The sequence below is a fragment of the Nicotiana tabacum genome, chromosome 6, assembly GCF_000715075.1.
Source record: "Nicotiana tabacum cultivar K326 chromosome 6, ASM71507v2, whole genome shotgun sequence".
NCBI classification, from domain to species: domain Eukaryota; kingdom Viridiplantae; phylum Streptophyta; class Magnoliopsida; order Solanales; family Solanaceae; genus Nicotiana; species Nicotiana tabacum.
The window spans coordinates 34,394,341-34,420,387 of NC_134085.1; the positions used below are offsets into that span (position 1 = coordinate 34,394,341).

At 38.5% G+C, this 26,047-nt stretch overlaps 1 long non-coding RNA gene across 1 annotated transcript; it reads left to right on the top strand.

The window, feature by feature from the left end:
* Window positions 1–10,452: 10,452 nt before the first annotated feature.
* On the top strand, window positions 10,453–25,205 carry LOC142181601 (uncharacterized). The gene is made up of 3 exons (XR_012710297.1): window positions 10,453–10,939; window positions 19,234–21,028; window positions 24,878–25,205. It is a non-coding gene; the product is annotated as an uncharacterized LOC142181601 (long non-coding RNA).
* The last annotated feature ends 842 nt before the right edge of the window (window positions 25,206–26,047 follow it).

A 26,047-nucleotide genomic window follows, 5' to 3' on the forward strand; every position in this document is an offset into this window, starting at 1 on the left:
ATTTAGCGTAAGTTTTGTTTTAGGGTAGTATAATTCAGCTATAAAAGTTGTCACTCTTAAGATAAGACTTGATGTTTGATTTTTCAGGACCCCCTGGATAATGGGATGTAGTTGTAAGACCTTCTTAGATAACATGATTTAGCAGGAGTCACACCTTTAGAAGATATAATTTAGATTTTTAAAGCCATCATTTAACTAGGAATATTCAGGATCTTCCTGGATAATGGGACTTAGCTTTCAATTCTTAGTAATACTTGGTAATATGATTTAGTTTTACACTCACATTGGTGCCCAGCCACCAAACTGGGGCAGAAAATTTTTCTTGGTTTTGTCTATTTTGAAGTCAGGAGCCCGACTGGAGAGCAGGGAATACATTTCAAGTTCAGCGATCAGGAGACTGCCTGGAGAGCAGGGAATACATTTCGAGTTGATGTCAAGAGCCCGCCTGGAGAGTAGGGAGCACATTTCAAGTTGAAGTGAGGAGCCCGCCTGGAGAGCAGGGAATACATTTCAAGTTGAAGTTAGGAGCCCGCCTGGGGAGCAGGGAATACATCATGTTTTGAAGTCAGGAGCCCGCCTGGAGAGCAGGGAATACTTTCAAGCGCAGCAGTCAGGAGCCCTACTGGAGAACAAGGGAGTACCATTTAAGTTTTTGCTTTCAAATTCTTTGTTTTGTCTATGTTGAAGTCAGGAGCCAGCCTGGAGAGCAGGGAATACATTTCAAGTTGAAGTCAGGAGCCCGCCTGGAGAGCAGGGAATACTTTCAAGCGTAGTAGTCAGGAGACCGCCTGGAGAACAAGGGAGTACAATTTAAGTTTTAGCTTTCAAACTCTTTGTTTTGTCTATTTTGAAGTCAGGAGCCCGCTTGGAGAGCAGGGAATACATTTCGAGTCGAAGTCAGGAGCCCGCCTGGAGAGCAGGGAATACATTTCAAGTTGAAGTCAGGAGCCCGCCTGGAGAGCAGGGAATACATCACGTTTTGAAGTCAGAAGCCCACTTGGAGAGCAGGGAATACTTTCAAGCGCAGCAGTCAGGAGCCCGCCTGTAGAACAAGGGAGTACCATTTAAGTTTTAGCTTTCAAATTCTTTGTTTTGTCTATGTTGAAGTCAGGAGCCCGCAAGGAGAGCAGAGAATACATTTCAAGTTGAAGTCAGGAGCCCGCCTGGAGAGCAGTGAATACTTTCAAGCATAGCAGTCAGAAGCCCGCCTGGAGAACAAGGGAGTACAATTTAAGTTTTAGCTTTCAAACTCTTTGCTTTGTCTATTTTGAAGTCAGGAGCCCGCCTGGAGAGCAAGGAGTACTTTCAAGTTGAAGTCAGGAGCCCGCCTGGAAAGCAGGGAATACTTTCAAGTTTAGCAGTCAGGAGCCCGCCTGGAGAATAAGGAATACATCACGTTTTGAAGTCAGGAGCCCGCCTGGAGAGCAGGGAATACTTTCAAGCGCAGCAGTCAGGAGCTCGCCTGGAGAATAAGGGAGTACAATTTAAGTTTTAGTTTTCAAATTCTTTACTTTGTTTATTTTGAAGTCAGGAGCCCGCCTGGAGAGCAGAGAATACTTTCAAGCGTAGCAGTCAGGAGCCCGCCTGGAGAACAAGGGAGTACAATTTAAGTTTTAGTTTTCAAATTCTTTGCTTTGTTTATTTTGAAGTCAGGAGCACGCCTGGAGAGCAGGGAATACATTTCGAGTTGAAGTCAGGAGCTCGCCTGGATAGCAGGGAATACATTTCAAGTTGAAGTCAGGAGCCCTCCTGGAGAGCAGGGAATACATCACGTTTTGAAGTCAGGAGCCCGCCTGGAGAGCAGGGAATACTTTCAAGCGCAGCAGTCAGGAGCCCGCCTGGAGAACAAGGGAGTACCATTTAAGTTTTAGCTTTCAAATTCTTTGTTTTGTCTATGTTGAAGTTAGGAGCCCGCCTAGAGAACAGGGAATACATTTCAAGTTGAAGTCAGGATCCCTCCTGGAGAGCAGGGAATACTTTCAAGCGTAGCAGTCAGGAGCCCGCCTGGAGAACAAGGGAGTACAATTTATGTTTTAGCTTTCAAACTCTTTGTTTTGTCTATTTTGAAGTCAGGAGCCCGCCTGGAGAGCAGGGAGTACTTTCAAGTTGATGTCAGGAGCCCGTCTGGAAAGCAGGGAATACTTTCAAGTTTAGTAGTCAGGAGCCCGCCTGGAGAACAAGGGAGTACAATTCAAGTTTTGGTCTTTCAAAATTCTTATTGATATTCGATAATGTGATTCGTTTTACACTTACACATGGGCCCACATACCCAAACTGGGGCAGAAAAGTTTCTTTGTTTTTGTCTATTTTGCTAAAGTCAGGAGCCCGCCTGGATAGCATGGGAATACACTCACGTTTTGAAGTCAGGAGCCCGCCTGGATAGCATGGGAATACATTCACGTTTTGATGTCAGGAGCCCGACTAGATAGCATGGGAATACATTCAAGTTCAGCGATCAGGAGCCCCCCTGGAGAGCATGGGACTACATATCAAGTTCAGCAGTCAGGCACCCACCCGAAGAAGGGGAAAACATCTCAGCTTACAATTCAAGGTTGTAACAAATGGATGTCACCGAGAGAATAGAGGACAACAAGGCAACAAGAAACACAAGAGCAAGTTTGAAGATCTAGATAGGATTTTGTAAAGCATAGATCATAGTCTAGTCTAGCTTCTTTTATTTTTTTGACATGGTGTAATAAGGGGTTCAGTAAGCAGTAGCAGCAACAGCAGCAACAGTGAAATCACAGCTTCATGGTAGTCCCAGCTACCAAACATTCCTAAACTACACTGACCTGATTCCTTTTTAGCCAAGGATATGTAGGCAACCTCGGAAGCAGGGTGCAGTCAAATCTTTCAAAAATGCTTCCCACGGAGTACTCAAACGGGCAAAAATCCCTCGTATCCGCTCACTTTATCTTTGCACGAAAACTCTAAGTGTTTCCGGGCAAAGAGGGGCAGTTGTGAGCACGTGATTTTTGCCCTATATGAATTACTCCCATAAGTTCAAAACAAAATAATTTCTTTCAGTGTTTGCAATTTTGGGGATTTTCGTGGCATTTTCTGTTAATTGTTTGCACTTTGTTTGTGCATTCTAATTAGTGAAAAATACAAAAAAAATATGTTGCATTTGCATTTAGGGATAATTTTACATTTTAGGACCAATTAGAAAATTAATTGTTGCATAAAATGGAAAAATCACAGGAAAATTTGCACTTTTAATTTTAGCTTTGATTTTGAGTAGTTTTTTTTGTTTTTTTTTCGTTTTTGTTAATTTATTTTATATTAATTGTGTTAATTATCATTCTAGGTTTAATTAGTTTTTTTTTAGTTCTAGGAATTAATTTTGATTTTAGTTAATTTTCAAAAAAAAGAAGAAGAGAAAAAGGAAAAGGAATTTTAAATTAAGTTTGTATTTTTGGGCCAGCTTTCAAATTAAACCCCCAGGCCCAAATTTTCTAGTGCAAAACCCGGCTGACCCAGTCCATAACCCAGCCCCTGACCCGTCCAACCCGATTCGGTCACCCCTTCATCCGAAACGACATCGTTTTGTTATCCTTTGATCTCGACCGTCAAGGTTAGGTGATATGACAGTCCAGAACTAACCTCATTTTAATATATAACGGTCCTAAGAGACTATTCCCCTACCCCTCACTCGTCTCTCTCAATACCCCATCCCAGAGACCAACTAGAAACCCTAGAAGCCGCCGGTGGATTCCCACCGCCATTGGTGGCGGCGCCACCTCAAATCGACGCTAGACTTACACCAAATGTCCCCATCCACCACCCCATCCCAGATCTCCATTCAATTTCCTTCAAATATACCCAGAACCTCTCGAATCTTAGTTTATAGGTGGAAACCCTAGCGCCGCCACAGTTTCTCCGGTAGCGCCGCCGCCTCTGTTCAACCCCAAATTGACACCCTAGGACCGTCTTCCCTCCCTCATTCCAAATCCTCACTCTGTGTCCTTCAAATCACCCAAGAACTGTTCGAATGTTAAATCCAAATAAACCCCTGATTCCCAAGAGGTCCCTGGTTCGTTTCTGCTTGAAGATTTGGGTCCGTTTCGAGGTTATTCGTGTGTTCTTATTAAGAACACACGATTAACATCGTAGCAGGCCAAAAAATCCGAAGAGTTTGAAGGTTCAAATCCCATTCCTCAAATCGCTAGAGTCCTAGTAGGTAATCTCGTTATGTCTTCTTTGTTCAAATTAGTTTTCTTTCTGTTTTTCCCTCTACCCGTTTCTCTGTTTCTTCTTTTCTCCAGGATTCATATTTATTTTTTATTTTTATTTCTTGTTTCCATTCAGTCAAGCATGTTTAGTTTTGGAAATTGTTTTTGTCATTTTGGTTAGTGTCTGTTTAGCAAGATATTTAGTTAACTGGTTAATTGTGAAAATGTTCCTTGGGCCTACGATTTGTTTGAGCTTGCATATTGTATTCTGCTCATTAGTTCTACCTGTAGTTCTTGTGTTGGGGCTTTTGAATTAGAACTGGGGCCGAGGGGAAGGGATTGGCCCAGTTTTGAATTGGAACCTTAGGTCAAATTGACCCCAACTCATTTGAGTTCAAGGTAAAATCAGGGCAATTAAGGGTTAGTTTGGGTAAAATACATAAGGAATCTCTGAGTTAACTGCTAAAAAGTTACTTAGAAGTTGCAGAATGTACTAACTTGATCCACAAGTCAGTAATTCAGGGGCCCTTTAAGCAAAAGAAAAAGCTGAAAAGGACTAAAATGAAATAAACTAAACCCCAAAGCTGCCCTAGTGACTTGCCTATAAAGGCATAGTTACTTGTAGCTCAATTCAGATTTTTAAGAGCTAAGAATCCTAAAAAATCCTCAACGGCTGAAAACTCTAGGAAAAACACTGTTCCATTGAATTTTAGCTTGATAATCTGAAATCCTTCTCCTCTTGAATCAATTTCCCGAAGGTTTGGACTTCAAAATGGCTTGAGATTTAGTCATTAAGGCTAGGTTTTGGTGTTTGCTTGTTTGAAAGTGTGTTTGATACTGGAATCTGGTCTGCTGAGTTGTATTTTCTGGGTTTGAGCTATTTTTGGTGCACTATTTCATTGGATTTAAGTTCGACTCTGCTGTTTGTTACTGCTGCTGGACCTTTGATTACCTTGCTATTATTTTCTTCACATTTTCAGGTATGTAAAGACATTTGAAACCTAAGTAAATGTAGACCTGAAGTTTTATGGAATCAAGCTGAAATGGTTGTTTTGTTCCTTCGAGCAGAGGCTGTTGGTCTTCCTGCGATTCCTGCACATATTTCTCGTTAATTATCATGAGTAGTTAGTTATATAGTTTATTGTATATTTCATTTTTAGCCTTTGAGTTTGCACCTATGTGTTGTAAGTGATGTTGGACTGTTGGACTATTACAGTGATGGTTTTGAATAGGTTTGAATGTAGTGAGTTGTCTCCTCTTTATTTGATATGATCACTGTTTTGGGGTATTAATCTCATGCTTAATTTGGGTTTGAAATGATAGGGGGTAATCAGGGTATTACTGAAGTGGTATTAAATAATAAGTGGGTGACTCTAGTCAGAGTGGTGTAGAAGTTTAAAATATTCAGTCAATTGGTATATGTGCAATTAAGTTCATATAGAGTTTGTATGATGAAGTTGTGGGGTGGTGACTATTTCATTTCTTTTCTTCTTCAATTCAAACTTTGCTGAAATGTTGACATATGTGTGTTTCATCCGTTTGTTTCAGTTCAAGTCAGTGCTAAGCTTAGTCATTATTATCACAATCTGAACCTCTCACTTCAAATGTGATGTTGCATTAGCTTTTGATATTCAATTGAGGTGTGCGTATTCTTTTGTTAATACTGAATTGGTGGCCCGAAATGGGATAAACGTATACATTGATTTTCTTTAATGAACATGTAAGTCTGTTGTAAATTAATGGATTTGGGGAGTTAATCAATGAAAAAGGGATGAAGGTTTCATTATAGCATAATATTGTGGTTTGATGGGGATTACCATTTGTCTTAGCTTTGTGTGTTTTTCTAGATCTGAGAGCCTAGGCTCTTCATTATTTGTTATGGGTTTGAGCTCCTGGTTTTCCATTTCTCGTTGGAACTGGGGCTCGTCCAGGCCCAAACTCGAAGGTTCAAGTGCGGTTTTGCCTTATGTAGTTAATTGGATTCAATCTCTACCATTCTAGTTGTTGTTTGTTTTGAACGCATGTCCTGGGGATTCGAACTAGGGACCTTACTCTTTGCTGAATATGCTTGTCTCGATTTGGGCTCATTTCTGGGCCCAAGCCTGACAGCTTCTTTGAATATGATTTGGGCCGCAATTTCGACTCATGTAATGCCCAGTTCAAGCGCTAGCTGGGGAGCCCGTTTGCGGCTTTTGATTGTTAAATAAATGACCCTTGGGAACCTTTAACCATATTTAGTGTTAGTCCTTTAAATGAATTTGGGGCGTGCCATATCAGGGACAATAATAGTTTATGGCCCTCGAAGTTTAGTTTGAGCTTTCCTTAATATTGGATTTGAGGTGCGCCGCGCCAAATAAAAGCTCAAATGCGTGGCCCTTGTCTCATCATTCCTTTTAAAATACTTAGAATTCAAGGCGTGCCATTTAGCCGATTTTCCTGGCCCTCGCAAAGTTAACAAACACGTAGTTGCTTTTGGCGCGTGATTTTAATAATATTGCCTTCTTAAACTCAGGTGTGCATTTCATGTGACCCAAATCAAAAATCATAAAACGTTGAATAAAATATGTTTAGGATTGCGGGTGCATTTCATGTGGCGCGATCCAAAGACATGTTTTAAACGACGTTCAATCTTCTTTAAAATTAAATAAAAGCGGTTTTAAAGTTAAAATTTGCACATAGGTTCAAAATGTTCTAAAATCAGATAATTAAGCCGATTATAACAGTTGAGCGACCGTGCTAGAACCACGGAACTTGGGAATGCCTAATACCTTCTCTCGGGTTAACAGAATTCCTTACTCGGATTTCTGGTGCGCGGAATGTGAAACAGAGTCAATCTTTTCCTCGAATCGGGATTTGAAACGGTGTCTTGGGACGCCATAAATATCCCAAGTGGCGACTCTGAATCTTTTAACAATAAATCCCATTTTAATTGTCCTTTAATAGGAAAAACTCCCTTACACCCTCGCGGGTGTGGTAAAAAAGGAGGTGTGACAATGGGCAGATGTCCACAATTACTATGAGTCAAAGATAAGGATAGAAGATAATCAACTTGGCTCTTCGGTGTCTTCCAAAAGACGGGGTCATGATAAAGGATAGAAGATAAGGGGTCATTTTCTACTATACAAGAGGACCGATGGGCGTAGCAATAAGGGATTCTAGTCATCGGATTCGCTTCCGACAGAAGGACGGATCATGGTCAGAATAAGAGATCATTGTAAGAGAAAGAGGTGCCAGGTTCCCGAGATTCCACATATCCTAGGTTGTCAGATTACAACTTTAATAGGTAGAATTGGTGTCAGCAATGAGGAATATCAAAGAAGCATGGTTTTCGAAACCAATCTGATCGGATCCTAGCCAAAGGGATCCCAATATATAGTGTGAAATGCACATAACTCATAGCCATAGGACTGGGGACTGCCGACATCTACATGAATAGGTAACAACTATATTAAATAATGGTCACCTTAGAGAGTTTCTATGCGACCGCGCCAAGATATGCTATGGTAGAAGCCGAGACAATGCGGAGCCCTCAAAGACAGCAGCAAGGTCACCTCGGATGACAAACAACATGATCTTAATGTTTTAGATTAATAGGGTGACATTTTTGGCAGTAAAAAAAATAAAGATATCGGTGACTTATGGCACGAGAATCTGAGAAGACACAGAAGATGACATTACCTTCACGGAGGAAGATGCTGACGGGCTCCTTCTTTTGAACAATGACGCTTTGGTAATTTCTCTTAATGTTTTAGATTTCAAAGTAAGCGTATTTTGGTTGATCTGGAAAGTTCAACCTACATCATACAATGGAGGGTTCTTGAACAAGCACAGTTAACCAAAAAATCATTCCCGGCAACAAAACTTCTAACTAGATTCAACTTAACAAGCTTGACTAACCGAGGAGAAATTTTGCTACCCATACATGCTAAAGGAGTAACAAAGACCACCTTATTCGAAGTGGTACATGACAATATGGGGTATAACGTGATCCTTGGAAGGTCGTGGATATACGAGATAAAGGTTGTGCCCTCGACTTATCATCAACTATTGAAGTTCCTGACACTAGAAGGGATCAAACAGATGAAAGGAGACCAACTGGCGGCAAGGGAGATGAATGTTGTAACCATTTCCAGTAGCAATGACATATAAACCAGCAAATAGCAATTACAGGAACCAATGCCTTCTCCCATCCAAATCGAAGATGATATAAATAGGGAGTCATCAGAATTATATCAGGTACCAAGATATTTTCAGGTACCAGAGGAGGTGGATGCGACCAAATGAACCACCGAAGAGCTCGAGCGTCTTTGATCGAGGAATTTTTGGAAAGTAAAGTCCATTAAGGAACGGGTTGAGTCCCGAACTCAGGTTAAAACTTATAGATTTCCTTAAAACTAATGTTGACAGCTTTGCCTGGTTGCATTCATATATGATAGGTATTCCATTGGAGGTGGCGGTCCACAAACTAAGTCTTGATCCAAACTTTCCACCGGGAAGGAAAAATACTTATAGCAAAGGTCAGGAATAGGTTTGTTAAAGAATAGGTAACCTGATTACTTAACATCGGTTTGATTCGAGAGGTAAAATACCCGGAATGGCTAGCTAACGTAGTAATAGTGCCTAAAAGAATAATAAATTTAGGATATGTGTAGACTATAAGGAGCAAAATAAGGCATGCCCTAAAGAGTCATTCTCATTGCCAAACATCAATCAAATGATCGATGCTATGGCTGGGCACGAGTTACTGAGTTTTCTTGATGCTTATTCTAGGTATAATCAAATTAGGATGAACCCGAAAGATCAAGAGAAGACCTCTTTCATCACAAACTTTGGCACATATAATGTGATGCCTTTTGGGCTTAAAAATGCCGGAGCCACTTATCATAGGCTTGTTAATAAGATATTCAAAAAATAGATAGGTAAGATGATGGAAGTATATATTTACGATGTGTTAGTTAAGTCTCTTGACGCAAGTGATCACCTGGAACATCTCCGGGAGACGTTTGACATTCTGAAAAAGTACAACATGAAGCTCAATCCAGAGAAGTGTGCCTTCGAAGTTGGCTCTAGGAAATTCTTAGGGTTTCTGGTCTCACAAATTGGGATTGAAATGAACCCTAACAAAATCAAAGCCATCGAGGATATCCCGGACCAGTTAATAGGTGTGAAAGAAGTACAGAGGTTAACCAATTGGTTAGCCGTCCTAAGCAGGTTCATCTCAAGGTCCTCAAAAAAGTGCCACCACTTCTTTTCACTTCTGAAAAAGAAGAACAACTTCGCGTGGACTCCGGAATGCAAACAGGCACTGAAGGGGCTAAAAAGGTACTTATCCAGCCCTCAATTGTTATCAAAATCAGGGGAAGGTGAGCAACTATTAATTTATCTAATGGTCTAGGAAGTAGTGATAAGCATCATCTTTGTTTGGGAAGAAGAAGGTACAAAATTTCTTGTTTATTATGTTAGTAAGATACCATCAAGAGTGGAGACACGGTATTTGCACCTCGAAAAACTGGCCTTAGCTCTCATAGTTGCCTCTCCTAAGCTTAGGCCTTATTTTCAATGTCATTTAATAACTGTTGTGATAACCCTTCCCTTAAGGAATGTATCACGCCTCCTTTTTCCTCGCGGAGTCCGGGTTTCAATATTCATGGGGGAACAACTCGTTTCTTTTTGGGAATTGGGTATTTGAATTTGAAGAGTCGCCACCTAATGGATTAAGGTGCATTAGGGCACCTAGAGCGATTAACTCATATAACTAGTTTGCAATACTAGAGATTAGGGTAAGGGCTCGAAATAACCTTGAGGGGAAGGTGTTAGGCACCCCTCGTAGTCCACTGTAGACATGTGATTTTTGACCCTCCCCAAGATTTTTTATATTTTAGCATGTAAATATTTAATATAGGCCTAATATCACTATTTCAACTAATTTTAACTCTTTTACTTTATTTTATTAGAAGAAAATAAAAACTACAAAAACTAGTTTTATTAATGTTTTGTAGTCATTTTTAATCTTGAAAAATACCAAAAAAAGGTTTATTCTAACAGTCAGTCTTATTTTAACAAATATTTTACTTAAGTATGACTAATTAATAAATGAGGTCGTATGTTAATCTCGTTTGCGGGGAAAGAATAAAACTTGGGCTCGAGCAACCCATTTTTAGGACTTATTCCGGACCTAACCCATAATTCTCAAGCCCGCAATTCTTAGGCCCATACCCCTAACCTAATCCCTACCCCTATATAATAGTATATAGAACCTAAAAAAGGGGGACCTACAAAATATTGAATCTGCCGTTTCTGAAAATGGGGATACACATTGACGCCTAAGAACAGAGAACACCCCATAGATAGTTGTTTTCATCATCGTCTACACACCTAAACTTCATCTCTCTCCAAAAACACAGAGCAAGAGCTACAGTAAATCCAGCCGCAAACGACCCTAAAAGACTCGAACTCTTTCATCCTCTTCCTCTCACCCATCGACATCAACAAACATACAGTAACATATAGTCGAGATTGACGAGAGAGAGAGGTCAGTTCAGATTCAAATCCATCGTTGTTTGTCGTTTTGGTCATGGTTCGTTTTCGATTTGAGTCGTTCTTCTTAAGGTTGTCGATTAAGATTTTCGGAAGCTGTTGAGCTTGAGGATCGGCTGCTGCTGTTTGCTTCCGTGCTGCTGATCTGCTCAGGTTCTTCTTCGTTCTTGTTTTGAGATTTTTCGGCGAGTTTGGAGGCCCGTAGATCCTGGCAAAGTTTTTTGCATAAGGTTCTTTCTTCTTTTTTCTTTAATGTGTAAATTTTTGATGAAGTTGCCTCATGTACATATTACTTTGGTTCGTCGAGTTGAAATTTGTGTTACTTTGATTCCGAACTTCGCATGTATCTATATACCATTTTTCTCAAAGTTGAACTCTATTTTAGTCCTCTCGATTTTTGTTTTGGAAGAGTTTAAGAAAGCAACTGTTAGAACCTAACTGTTTTTTTTATATTTTTAAAATATTTTATGTTGTGGTCTGAAGAATTCTCCAAACATATCTGATTTTATCAACGGAAAAGAAGAAGCTATTTTCACTACTTTTGTGGTCAACAAAAAAGACATTCTGAATATTCACTTTTGTTGATTGGTGCTTTTAATAAAATAATGAGAATATATATTCCTTTATGACTGGATTGTTGTATCGTAATTGCAACTTGAGAAAGTTTTTAGATATGGACTGGATTGGTGTTCTTTTAGTGATTTTTCATTCCTTTTTTTAAATACTGTAATTCTTTATGGCTTTTCTAATCATCAAGCAAATATTTTCCATTTATATTCAGATACTTTACCAAGTTTGGTTTCATTTTGAAACAATCCAATCAATTAAAGTTTGTTGTGTTTGATGGGGAATTAAGAATTGAAGGGGATGGTGAATTGTTTATGAATTAGATTGGATTGAAATTGATCAAACATTGCTGGGTCTTGGTTGTTAATGTGTTAGCTTTGGTTGTTAGTGTCTTTTTTTTAAAAGAAAGAGGCTAAACGTGCTTCTTAAAAATAGGCCCAGTTTTGAACCATTTCAAGATTGCCGACAATTTGATAAGTTGTAGGTATCTCTAGTAATTTAGCAATGCAATTGATCCAATTAATAATTGGTAGAAGCTAAACCGTTTTTTTACAATTAATCTCCATAACGCACGACCCTCATTTAATTAAATTTAAATTCTTAGAAATCAAAGCGTGCCATTTAGTTGAATTTTCCATGGCCCTTGCAAACTTGAAAGTGCGTAGTTGCTTTAGGCGCGCTATTTAATAATTTACCTTCCTAAACTCGGGTGCGCATTTATGTGACCTAAATGCAAATCTCAACAATGTTGATAAAATATGTCAAGGACCGCGGGTGCATTTATGTGACGAGGTTCAAGACGTGTTTTTAATAACGTTGCAACCTTCCTAAAAAATAAATAAAAGCGGTTTTAAAGTTAAAATGCACATAGATTTAACAGTGTATTAAAATCAGATAATACGCCAAATATAATAGTTGAGCGATCGTGCTAGAACCACGAGACTCGAGAATGCCTAACACCTTCTCCCGGGTTAATAGAATTCCTTACCCGAATTTCTATGTTCGCGGACTGTAGTACAGAGTCAATCTTTTTCTCGAGTCGGGATTTGAATCGGTGACTTGGGACACCATAAAATTTTCCCAAGTAGCGACTTTGAATTTAATAAATAAATAATCCCGTTTCGATTGTCACTTTAAGTTGGAAAAAACTCCCTTATACCCTTCCGAGGTGTAGGAAAAAGGAGGTGCGACAGCTCTGGCGACTCTGCTGGGGACTAAGAACCCAGAATCTCTAGTTCAGGGTTCAAGAATTCGAGCTTAGAATAATTGTTATATTTTGCTATATGTATTATCTGATTTTATTACATGTTTGGGCCTAATTTGCTAAACGTTGCTTTTTACCGCTTTGATATTATTTGAACTGTATATAAACTGCTATAAAACCCCTCTCTTCTCTCTCCCGAGGAGTGCACGCTGGTCGTGGCTTCTTTCTGTTAGTGTCATATCCCAAATAGAACGAGGTTCGGACAAGTTGCAAAGCCGGATGATCTTTTGGTTACCGGTACGCAGCCCCCCCTCGGCTCGAGTTGTCTGCTCGGGTAAGCCAGGTCTAGAACAATACACCCAGGTTTTATACTTAGAATAACTCAGCCTCATGTCGGATCCCTAGTAGGAACGTTTGTTTGCATCATATGCATTTGACTTTGGAGACTCAACACAGGGGTTGGGTCTGTCTAGGACTAGCGTAAAATCAAAAGACCATCTTGATGCATCTTACATGCTACTTGCGTATCTGTCTATTTCGGCTTGCATGTTGACTGGCTTCTAGAATATGGAAATAAAATGAAAAAAAAAGAAAATAAAGAAAATCAAAAAGAGGAGAAAGAAGAAAAAGAAACAAAAAGTGAGAGGTAAGTATTTAGAAAATTCTAAAAATTTGCCAAAATTCTGGGGAAAAAAGTCATTTCAAAACGAGCCAAAATTTTCAAGTGTCATGTTTTCCAGTTCCGTCAAAATTGGGGAACTACGCGGGTCTGATTCTCACCGGATGTGAGATACGTAGGCAAACCTCATCGGTTCTGGCCCATAATTTTCAAAAAATCCAAAAATATTTTCCTTTACTTCCTCTCTGGAAAAGTCTTTTTTTTTGGACCCCAATTTTCAAAAATCCAAAAAAAATTCTTTCACTTCCTTCTTTAGAAAAGTTTTTCTTTGAAACCCCAACTTTTAAAAATACAAAAAATATTTTCTTTTAGTTGCTTCTCAAAATCAAAAAATACAAAAATATTTTTATGCTTCTTTCAAAAATTGAAAAGAAAATTCAAGATTCAAAAATACTTTCTCTTTCTTTAGAAGTACTTCTTTCCTAACTTCAGAATAAAAATCCATAAATACAAAATTATTTTTCTTCTTCTTTAGAAGTTTTTCTATCGAAATTCCAAAAAAAAAAAACAATAAAAGTCTAAATTCAAAAAAAAAGGAAAAAAAATCTTTCTTCTTTAGAAGTCTTTCTTTGCAAAAATGTTGAAGAAAAATCAAAATCCAAAAAATATTTTCTTTCTTCTTTATATGTCTTTCTTTCGAAAAGTTCAAAATCCAAAAAAAAAGTTGGGTTATTTACTTTATTCCTGATCTTCCCGAACTACGCAAGATTTGATTCATGTTTCCACATGATACGTAGGCAACCCACATCAGGTTCGATCACCATTAAAAAGAAATGAAAAAAATGAAAAAATGTTGATAATAATAAGGAGCGACTGAGTCCATTCTAACATGTTTTGTTTTGAATTGTGAAGAAAGTTGAGGTGGTCGATTTGTGGTAAGCTAGAAACACAAGATCCAAGGAAAAATGATAAATGACATTGAAGCTGTTACAAGTGCTCAAGAGACTCAGGGTCAGAGGGTTCAACAAAAGTCTACTATGTTTAAGAAAAATAGAATACTAAAACAACAAATGACCGAAATGTGTCAAGCATGGGCTAGTGGTCAAGGACAGCCTCGTCATGAGTCACAATTTGCTACACAGCAAGAGCAGTACCACTCTCCTGAGTACTACTCGTACTCGTTTGATCTTCCTGTAAACATTGAGAAGCCTGCCCGAAAGATGGTACAGGAAGAAATGACCCAAAGAGTGAAAAACTTAGAACAACAGTTGAAAAACATGCAAGGGTTGGCAGGTCAAAAGAGTGTTGTCTTCAAAGATCTATGCATGTTCCCCGATGTCCACTTGCCGCCTGGTTTCAAGACTCCCAAATTTGAAAAGTATGATAGACATGGAGATCCTATAGCCCACCTGAAAAGGTATTGCAATCAAATGAGAGGTGTGGGAAGAAATGAAGAATTGTTGATGACTTATTTTAGGGAAAGCCTTACCGGAGTAGCCTCCGAATGGTTTATGGATCAAGACACGTCTCGCTGGTATGTCTGGGATGAAATGGCACAAGCCTTTGTCAAACAGTTCCAATACAACATTGACATTGCCCCAGACCGCAATTCCCTTTCAAACTTGAAGAAGAAACCAACTAAAAGTTTCAGGGAATATGCCATTAAATGGAGAGAGCAAGCAGCTAGAGTTAAGCCACCGATGGACGACCACGAGCTAATCACTGTCTTCCTTCACACTCAAGAGCCAGATTATTTTCAAAACATGATGTCCGCAGTGGGCAAATCCTTCTCGGGAGCAATCAAAATGGGAGAAATGGTAGAGAATGGTCTTAAGACAGGCAAAATTATAAGTCAAGCAGTTCTTAAAGCTGCAACTTAGGCTGTCCAGGTTGAATTTGATAATTTCAGTGTCACGAATGAGAAACACGAAGAAATCATGATGACATCAGGGTCGAAAAGAGGTCCTAGGAGAGCATCTCGATGGTATGAGCAACCTCATCAGGTTTCCCATGATGCTCCTGAATACTATTATTATCCACTTCAGAACCCTCAATACTCTGTTGCTGCACCTTAGTATGTTGCCCTGCCACCAAGACACCCCAGAAGGCGAGCACCAGCACTGCAAAATCTCCACCATCCTCCACAAAATTTTCAAATGCCCTATAACCAACATCCAAGCCAGGGGTATAGAAGGAAACAAAGGCTGAAAGATAATTTTACACCAATAGGAGAGTCCTACGCAAGCTTGTTTGAGAAATTAAAGTAGTATGACATGATTGCACCTATTCCTCCAAATCGTGTGGACCGCCGTGCAAGAAGCTTTGACCCTTCTAAAAGGTGTGAATACCATTCCAATGCCCAGGGGCACAATGTTGAAAGCTGTCGGGATTTGAAAAGAGAAATAGAAAGGATGATCCAGGAAAACCTGATTGTGATCCAAGATAGTGACACCCAGAATATCGCGCAGAATCCTTTACCTGCACATAATGATGTACACTTTGTGGGGATGATGCCTGGTGACATGGAGTATGAGAATCCTCTCGGGAACTTGCCATCTGAAGTTAATGATTTTGAAATTGGAGAAGTCCATGGTGATTCTGATGAGCAAATTTGCGGCTAAATGTCAAGCTTAGCAATTGAAAAGTCATTCCCTCATCAATAGGAAGGAATCTTTGTAGCTTGTTTTGATGTTTTTTCTATTATCTACGTTATTTCAGGGTTGTGATCCAGATTTTATTTATTTTATTGAGTCAAACCCTTCTGTCCCTCCATTCTGTTTGTGTGAGTCTTGTCTGTTTGTTCTGTTGCTATTTTCATTAGCCAGGTTATTTTAGGGTTGTACTCGGATTTTAGGTTGCTTGTTTAGTTGTCAAACCCTTCCATCCTTATTCAATACAGTTTGTCCTTTTGTGTCATTCTATTTCTATGTCTTTTCTCGCCAGTTCTAATGATATGACATACATGCAGAAATTTTGGCCAGATCTTAGAAACTGATTTAATTTGGAATTGGATAACAAAAGAAAAAAAGAAAAAAAAACACTTTTGAGGATGAATACAGAGTTGAAGTACTTTGGAACTAAGGTCGAGTAAAATTCACCTTCAAATCATTGTGAAGATCGGGCTTGAGGATATTTAATCAATTGAACTTTGTTGGAAAGTTTGACATTAAGGGATGGAAAGTGTTTTGTGACCACGGCACACCAAGAAGACAGACATGTTCATCAATACTGTGATCGCAAAAAGATACCATGTTTGACGTTCTCGAGGTTGGGAGGCCCTTTTTCTGCTACCCAAACACTTTATATCCATTTGCTACCCCTTTTGAGCCTGTGTTATTTTTCTTTGACTACCCTCTTCTGGAATCAAGTTTAGAGAAAAAAAGGGAAAAAAATCTATGTCCCAAGAGTACAAACTGGGGCAATTCTTAGAAAGTTCAAGTGAAAAAAAAAGATTTGTCAAAGGTCCATACCCTTAAAATAATAGAAGCTGGGCAACTTGTTTTGAAAACAAAAAGAAAAAACAAAGAAAAGAAAAGAAAAAACAACAGAAAGAAAAATGAAAAAAAATTTAGTTAGGTCAGATGTTTGAACTATGTTCGACCTGATTCCTTAAAAATAAGGATATGTAGGCAGCCTCACGGTTCGGTCCAACCAAATAAGAATTCAAAAAAAAATCCCCAATAGCTGAAACTGGGACAAAGATTTTTATTTCACTTGTAAAAGAGTCGGTTTCAAGAGTTGTAAGTCCATAACCCCTCATTTTGAGTTTACTTTGAGCCTTCATGCCGACCTTTCTTTCCAACCCTATCCAAAAACCTTCCAAATAAAGACCTCCCGATATGCCTTCAAGAATGCCAAGAGAAGCATGCAATGAGCAACGGCTGTCATGCGACATAGAACATTGTCAAGTTGCTCGCACAAGAAATTAAAAGAAAAGAAAAATATGGAAAATGAGAGAGTCTTACTAGTGAAAACCTTCACGGGCACTATAAGGCGACGATATGCAGAAAGAAATAAATGAGAGAGACTTGTTGGTGAAAACCCCTAGGGCACTACTTGTCGAAAGTGAGTCGTGAAGCTGATGCGAAGAATTGGCATAAGCAAGCCCGACTTCAAAGGTCATAAGAATGGTAAAAGGGAAGATTGGATCAGTTTGGTAGATCGGTCGTTAAGTCCAAAATGCATGTCATGATCATTAAGGCTAGTTTGAAAAAAAGGAAAAAAGAAAAGAAAAAAGAACTCTTCCTTCTGTATTTCCGACAGGGGCATTTCTTGTTAATACTTGTTTCTTTGCATCATTGTGTCCATCACTCCGAGTCGGTCCTTGTCAAAACAAGCAAGAAAAGATTTCAAAATCTGCTACCAGCTTTTCAATTGCATAAAGCAAATTTGGCCAGCACACTCAGTTTTTACTGTCAACATGCCTTGAGGATTCATGCAAAGGCTCCCCTTAAAGACTCTTGTAAGCCTACTTGGTGCAAGCAAAGATAACTGGTGATTCTCTCTGACAGACAAATTGCTCAAAAGCAGGAAATCATTCAAGATATCAGAAAGGTCACCTAAGCAAAGATCTCTAATTGGGATAAGGCTGTTTGAGCTACAAATACAGATGGTACTGGTGTGAAACAATCAGAGTTGGTGCAGAACAAAAGTCTTTTGAGACCGACTCACGCTGATTGAGCAGAAGCCAAGCTGCCCAAGACTCATGGCCACAAACCGACCACCATTTTCAAAATTGACCAATTTTTCTTTGTGTGAAACAGGAACAAAGTAGTGCAAGGAAAGTGGTTTAAAAAAAAGAAGAAAAAGAAAAGAAAAAAAAAACAAAAAAAGAGAAGGAAAAGAAAAGAAGAGAAGAGACTACAAAGGGAAGTTTCTCAAATCTTTGCCTTTGTTTGTCTTGCTATTGTGCATAAAATCTTGCCATTGATCTTTACATTTTTCTCCTAGGATAAAAAGTCCTAGTCTGATGAATTTTCTCCTAGAATCGAAATCTTAGTCTGATGAATCTTTCTCCTAAGATAGAGAACCTAGTCTGATGAACTTTCTCCTAGGAAAGAAATCTTAGTCTGATGAATCTTTCTCCTAAGATAGAGACCTAGTCTGATAAATTTTCTCCTAGGATCAAAATCTTAGTTTGATGAATCTTTCTCCTAAGATAGAAGACCTAGTCTGATGAACTTTCTCCTAGGATAAAAATCTTAGTCTAATGAATCTTTCTCCCAAGATAAGAAAACCTAGTCTGATGAATTTTCTCCTAGGATTAAAATCTTAGTCTGATGATTTTTTTTCTCCTAAGATAGAAGACCTAGTCTGATGAATTTTCTCCCGGGATCAAAATCTTAGTTTGATGAATCTTTCTCCTAAGATAGAAGACCTAGTCTAATGAATTTTCTCCTAGGATCAAAATCTTAGTCTGATGAATCTTTCTCCTAAGATAGAAGACTTAGTCTGATGAATTTTCTCCTAAGATAGGAAACCTAGTCTGATGAATCTTCTCTTAGGATCAAAATCTTAGTCAGATGAATATTTCTCCTAAGATAGAAGACCTAGTCTAATGAACTTTCTCCTAGGATAGAAATTTTAGTCTGATGAATTTTCTCCTAAGGTAAAACCTAGTCTGATGAATTTTCTCCTAGGATCAAAATCTTAGTCTGCTAAATTTTCTCATAGGATAAACGTCTTAGTCAGATGAATCTTTCTTCTAAGATACCAAAAAAAAATAACAAAAGCAAAAAAAAGAGAAAAAAGACCTAGTTTGATGAATTTTCTCCTAGGATTAACGTCTTAGTCTGATGAATCTTTCTCCTAAGATAGAGAACCTAGTCTGACAAATTTTCTCCTAGGATATTTTTTTTAAAAAAGGAAGTCTGAATTTGAAAAAAAAGGGGTCATTTTTTTTAGTTTTCTTAAGATTATCAATGTTTAGTTTTCCTGAAATCAGGGGGGGCCGCCTGGAGAATAGGGTCAGTTTTTACTTTAGTCAAGCTTAGTTTATAGTTTTCCTAGTCTATTCTTTAGTTTATTGCATCAATAGTACAAATGGTTTACAATTTTGCTAGCAACTCACAAATCTTCCTAGTACAAACTGGGGCAGAATTTTTTTTTTGTTTTATCTGTTTTGTTGTAATCAGGTGCCCACCTGGAGAACAAGGGAAGAAAACGCAAGTTTCAAGGGAAAGCAGTTTCGAAGGAAGACAACTCGAGTTTCAAGGGAAAGCAGTTTCGAAGGAAGACAGTTCAAGTTTCAAGGGAAAATAGTTCAAGGTGCAAGGGAAAACAGTATCAAGTAACAAGAGAAGACGGTTCAAGTTCAGCAATCAGGCGCCCGCCTGGAAAATAAGAGAATTCAATTCAGAATGCAATACAAGTCAGCAACAAAAGAAGCTCGCGTCAAGAATGCGAGTCAGCAGTCCAAGATGATCAACACAAGTTAGTCACAATCCAGAATAAAAAGAAAAAAAAAAAACAAAAAGAAAGACAAGAAGTGAATCCAAATACAAAAGTTAATGAAAGATGTGAGCTGCTCAAGACAAGGCTGAGGTCACAAGCCCTGCATGTCTCATCTTGGTTTGAAAAGTTAAAGAAGATTGAACCAACACCTGCGGCTAACAAGCATCAAGATTCAGATCAGGGTCCGCATGAAGAACCAACCAAGACTCAAGATCAAGCTTCAGAAGACTCATAGATAGGAATCTTGTAACTCGTAGCTGATAGGCTTAGTTAGTCTTTTTTATTTTTGATTTTGATGTAATAACGGGACCGCGGACCGGAACCTCAGCGGAACGACACCTCAACCGGCTCTCCACCTCGGTACTCCATCACCTCATTCACTTCTGAACTACACGCGGCCTGATTCCTTTATAGCCAAGGATATGTAGGTAGCTCAAATACCAGGGCTCGGGCACATTGTCCTTTCTTTTGGTCTCCTTAAATAAGGGTCGGGTCAAAAAACCTGTCTAGTCATTCTTTGTCTGAAAACCCTTCGCGTTTCCAATCAAAGAGGGGCAGCTGTAGACATGTGATTTTTGACCCTCCCCAAGATTTTTCATACTTTAGCACGTAAATATTTAATCTAGGCCTAATATCACTATTTCAACTAATTTTGACTCTTTTACTTTATTTTATTAGAAAAAAATGAAAACTACAAAAAATAATTTCATTAATGCTTTGTAGTCATTTTTAATCTTGAAAAATACCCAAAAAAGGTTTATTCTAACAATTAGTCTTATTTTAACAATTATTTTACTTAAATATGACTAATTAATAAATGAGGTCGTATGTTAATCTCGTTTGCGGGGAAAGAATAAAACTTGGGCTCGAGCAACCTATTTTTAGGACTAATTTTGGACCTAACCCATAATTCCCAAGCCCATAATTCCTAGTTCCATACCACTAACTTAATCGCTACCCCTATATAATAGTATCTAGCACCTAAAAAAGGGGGGACCCAAAAGATATTAAATCCGCCGTTTCTGAAAATGGGGATACACATTGACGCCTAAGAACAGAGAACACCCCATAAATAGTCGTTTTCATCATCTTCTACACACCTAAACTTCATCTCTCTCCAAAAAATAGAGCAAGAGTTGCTGTAAATCTAGCCGCAAACGACCCTAAAAGACTCGAACTCTTTCCTCCTCTTCCTCTCACCCATCAACATCAACAAACATACAGTAACATATAGTCGAGATTGACGAGAGAGAGAGAGGTCAATTCAGATTCAAATCCATGGCTGTTTGTCGTTTTGGTCATGGTTCTTTTTCGAGTTGAGTCATTCTTCTTGAGGTTGTCGATTAAGGTTTTTGGAAGCTGTTGAGCTTGAGGATCGGCTACTGTTGTTTACTGCCGTGCTGCGGATCTGCTCAGTTTCTTCTTCGTTCTTTTTTTTTGAGATTTTTCGGCGAGTTTGGAGGCCCGTGGATCTCGGTAAAGTTTTCTGCATAAGGTTCTTTCTTCTTTTTTCTTTAATGTGTAAATTTTTGATGAAGTTGCCTCATGTACATATTACTTTGGTTCGTCGAGTTGAAATTTGCATTACTTTGATTCCGAACTTTGCATGTATCTATATACCATTTTTCTCAAAGTTGAACTCTATTTTAGTCCTCTCGATTTTTGTTTTGGAAGAGTTTAAAAAAGCAACTGTTAGAACCTAACTGTTTTTTTATATTTTTAAAATTTTTTATGTTGTGGTCTGAAGAGTTCTCCAAACATATCTGATTTTTTCAACGGAAAAGAAGAAGCTATTTTCACTACTTTTGTGGTCGACAGAAAAGACATTCCGAATATTCGCACTTGTTGATTGGTGCTTTTAATAAAAAAATGGGAATATATATTCCTTTATGATTGGATTGTTGTATCAGAATTGCAACTTGAGAAAGTTTTTAGATATGGACTGGATTGGTGTTCTTTTAGTGATTTTTCATTCCTTTTTTTAATACTGTAGTTCTTTATGGCTTTTCTAATCATCAAGCAAATATTTTTCATTTATATTCAGATACTTTACCAAGTTTGGTTTCATTTTGAAACAATCCAATAAATTAAAGTTTGTTGTGTTTGATGGGGAATTAAGAATTGAAGGGGATGGTGAATTGTTTATGAATTAGATTGGATTGAAATTGATCAAACATTTCTAACGACCTGACCGGTCGTTTTGAGCTCTGGCACGTCATTCAGCAGTTTGAGGCCATGAGCGGCTTCATCTCAGGTATATTTACTTGTGTGTATGGTCAGAATTAAAATTCAAGAAGTTTGGAGTCAAATCTAAATGGAAATTCTCATTTTGAAAGCTTAAAATTGAAGAAATGAACCAGGATTGGAATTTTGAGTAAACGACATCGGAATTGGGATCTAAAGGTTCCAACAGGTTTGTATGATGATTTCGGACTTGGGCGTATGCCCGGATCGGGTTTTGGATAACCCGGGAGCGTTTTGGCACCTATTGTGGAAGATAACATTTTAGAAGAAATTGCATCAGTTTGGTTTAAAATGCATTTCAGTGTTATTGATGTCCGTTAGGGATTCCAAGACTGGGAGTAGCTCCGTATGGTGATTCTGGATTTGTGAGCGCGATCGGAAGTGAATTCGGAGGTCCGTAGGTCATTTTGGAGCCGTTCGGCTAAAGATGGAAAATTGAAGGTTTTTGAGAAAATTTGGCCGGAAGTGGAAATTTTGATATCGGATTCGAAATGCGAATTTTATGGTTTGGATAGCTTCGTTAGGTTATTTGGGACTTAGGAGTGTGTCCGGAATATCTTTGTGTTGAAATATATGAATTATGGGAAAAATTTGAAAATTTTTGATATTTAATATTGTTAAAGTTGACTTTGGTCAACATTTTTGGTAAACGGACCCGGACCCATGATTTTTCGGACACGAAAGGTCCACAGAAAAATATGGGAGTTGAACGTGTTTCCGGAATCGAATTCTGAGGTCCCAGGTTCGAGAAATGAATTTTTTCGTGAAATTATTTTCTGAAAATGTTTAAGGAAAAGGAAAAGGAAATTTGATCAGAAAGTAATGGTATCGGGCTCGTATTTTGGTTCCGATGCCCGGTACAGGTCATATATGTTGGTTAAGAGCTTCCTATAAAGTTTGGTTACAAACGGACGTTGTTTGACGGGTTTCAGCCTTAAATTGGAAAATTTGAAAGTTTATGAAATTTGAAAGAATTCTTGGATTTAAGGCTCAAATCATTGATTTTGATGTTATTTTGGCGATTTGATCGCTCGGGCAAGTTCTTGTGATGTTTTAGAGTCAGTGTTCATATTTGGTTTGTAGCCCCGAGGGCTCGGGAGTGTTTCGGAGGTGTCTCGGAGTGATTTCGGACTTAGGAAAAATTGCAGAAAATTCTGCTGTGCCCAGAAAATTTTAGGTGCGAGTAGTCTAGTTTGGAAGCTCATATCTTGTAATCTATAAGAAATTAGAAAAGGTGCAAAACACGAAAGTTGTATTCCATATATTCTAGTTTTAGTTAAACCATTCGCGATTTGGATATCATTTCAGAAAGTTACGATGGATCGAAAAGGGCTGCTGGAGCAATTTCGGCAGAATTTACGATGCATTTTAGAAGCTCATATCTCGGGATATATAAAGAGTTATATGGTGTACAACCTATCAAATTAAATATCTTTGAGTCTAGTTTCTAAATCTTCAAACCGTTTGTCATTTGGATATTTATACAAGACGTTATGGGTGTTTAAACAGAAGGTGTCCGACAAGGAACAATTTTAATAGGATGTACAACTTGTATAGCACAAGTGCAAGATACAACTCGACGAAGCACAGGCATATTCTTTTATACACAGATTTAGCTCACTTTTCTTCATTTCTTCAAAGTATGGACGATTTTTGGGGAGCTTCAAGAGGGGATTTTCATCATCAATGTGAAGGTAAGTTATCCCCACCTATTTTGAGTTAAGTACATCAATTATGTATGGATTTGAGCATGACAATTGTAGAAAAATTGAGGCTTTAGGCCTAGGGATTTGAAAATAAGATTTGGTGATTTGAGGGGTCAAATGAACTTCGATTTTGGTAAATTTTATATGTACGGACTCGTGGCGAGACGAGGAATCCGGTGATGTGACTTTAGTAATTTTTTGAGAAGTGGGCCCGGGGCTCGGGTTTTGCAAATTTCGTGATTTTCGATATTTTTCGAGTCTTTTTGATTGGGTTATATTCCCTTAGCCTATTGTAATATATTCCTTGTGGTTTTGGCAAGATTCGACGCATGAGGAGGTCGATTCGAAAGGAAAGGGCATCGCGGAGTAGACTTTTGGCCATCTTGATGTGAGTAATAGATGTAAATGCTGTTCTGAGGGTTTGAAACCCCAGACTTTCACATCGTAATGCTATATTGAGGCGTGACACGCACTCCATGGCGAGTGCGGGGTCGGATACTATTGGGGATTGTGACTTGGTCCATCCCGTGTGATGTTTATACTATACTGGTGATTGATACACATACTTCATTGATATTACTGGGCTTGATGCCATGTTTGGGGCCTTGTGCCGATTTGTAAAATCCTTCGAGGATTGATATTACTGCTTAGCATGATTTGCATATCATTTAATTTCAGTCCAAGGTTTTAAATGCTGTTTTGCAAACTCAGCCATAATTCTAAGTGTTGAAAACTTAAATGATATTTTTAAATGTATTCCGGGCTGGGAACTTCTATTTTGTAAATGCCTAAGGGGCTTATTATATTATTTTCTGGACTGATTATAAAGTGACTTGAAACAGTGGTAACAATGACACTGTGTGATATACTTGAAACAGTGGTAACAATGACACTGTGTGATATACTTGAAACAGTGGTAACAATGACACTGTGTGATATACTTGAAATAGTGGTAACAATGACACTGGATGATATACTTGAACAGTGGTAACAATGGCACTGTATGATATAAATTGGTCAGGTAACAATGGCTGACCGGTCAGGTAACAATGACTGACCAAGATATTGCGCTTGGGCTGTAGGAGCCCCTTCGGAGTCTGTACACACCCCAATGAGCGCCGTCGACGATAAATAAATATGGATGGCTTGGGCTGCACGCCGCAGTGGGTACTGGAATGTACCATCATATGCATTGCATTGCATTCATGTATTTGTATTTATACTGGTGTTTAGCTGCTCAGTTCCATATGTTGCTGTATATTCGGATTGTAGCTTACTTTGTGTATTTACTGGATTTTCTTATCTTCGGACTGTAGTTACTTTTATTACTCACTGGGTCGGAGTACTCACTTTACTCCCTACACCTTGTGTGCAGATCCAGGGCAGTCTCAGGCTCAGTAGATCCAGTTGATCAGCAGATCCAGCCTCTGGAGTATCGAGGTAGCTGCACGGCGTTCGCAGCTATTGATCTTCTCCCTCCTATCCTATCTCTTTATTTCCGCATTATCGGACTTTGGATATACCATGTATTAGGATGATATTCTGTATTCTAGAGGCTCAGATTCGTGACACCGGGTCCTAGTGAGATTATATTGTGTATTTTGTTAAAATCTTCAGTACTTTAATCTTGCTTAATTGATATTTCTTTCCGCTATTTTTGATAAATCGGGTTAAGTGTTGAATAATGGTCGGACTTGCCTAGTAGTGTGTTGGGCGCCATCACGATCGGGATTTGGGTCGCGACAACATTGCTGGGTCTTGGTTGTTAATGTGGTAGCTTTGGTTGTTAGTGTCTTTTTTTTAAAAGAAAGAGGCTAAACGTGCTTCTTAAAAATAGGCCCAGCGTTGAACCATTTAAAGATTGACGACAATTTGATAAGTTGTAGGTATCTCTAGTAATTTAGCAATGCAATTGATCCAATTAATAATTGGTAGAAGCTAAACCGTTTTTTTTACAATTAATCTCCATAACGCACGACCCTCATTTAATTAAATTTAAATTCTTAGAAATCGAAACGTGCCATTTAGTTGAATTTTCCATGACCCTTGCAAACTTAAAAGTGTGTAGTTGCTTTAGGCGCGCTATTTAATAATTTACCTTCCTAAACTCGGGTGCGCATTTATGTGACCTAAATCCAAATCTCAACAATGTTGATAAAATATGTCAAGGACCGCGGGCGCATTTATGTGACGAGGTTCAAGACGTGTTCTTAATAACGTTGCAATCTTCCTAAAAATAAATAAAAGCAGTTTTAAAGTTAAAATGCACATAGGTTTAACAGTGTATTAAAATCAGATAATATGCCAAATATAACAGTTGAGCGACCGTGATAGAACCACGGGACTCGAGAATGCCTAACACCTTCTCCCGGGTTAACAGAATTCCTTACCCGGATTTCTGTGTTCGCGGACTATAGTACAGAGTTAATCTTTTCCTCGAGTCGGTATTTGAATCGGTGACTTGGGACACCATAAAATTATCCCAAGTGGCGACTCTAAATTTAATAAATAAATAATTCTGTTTCGATTGTCACTTTAAGTTGGA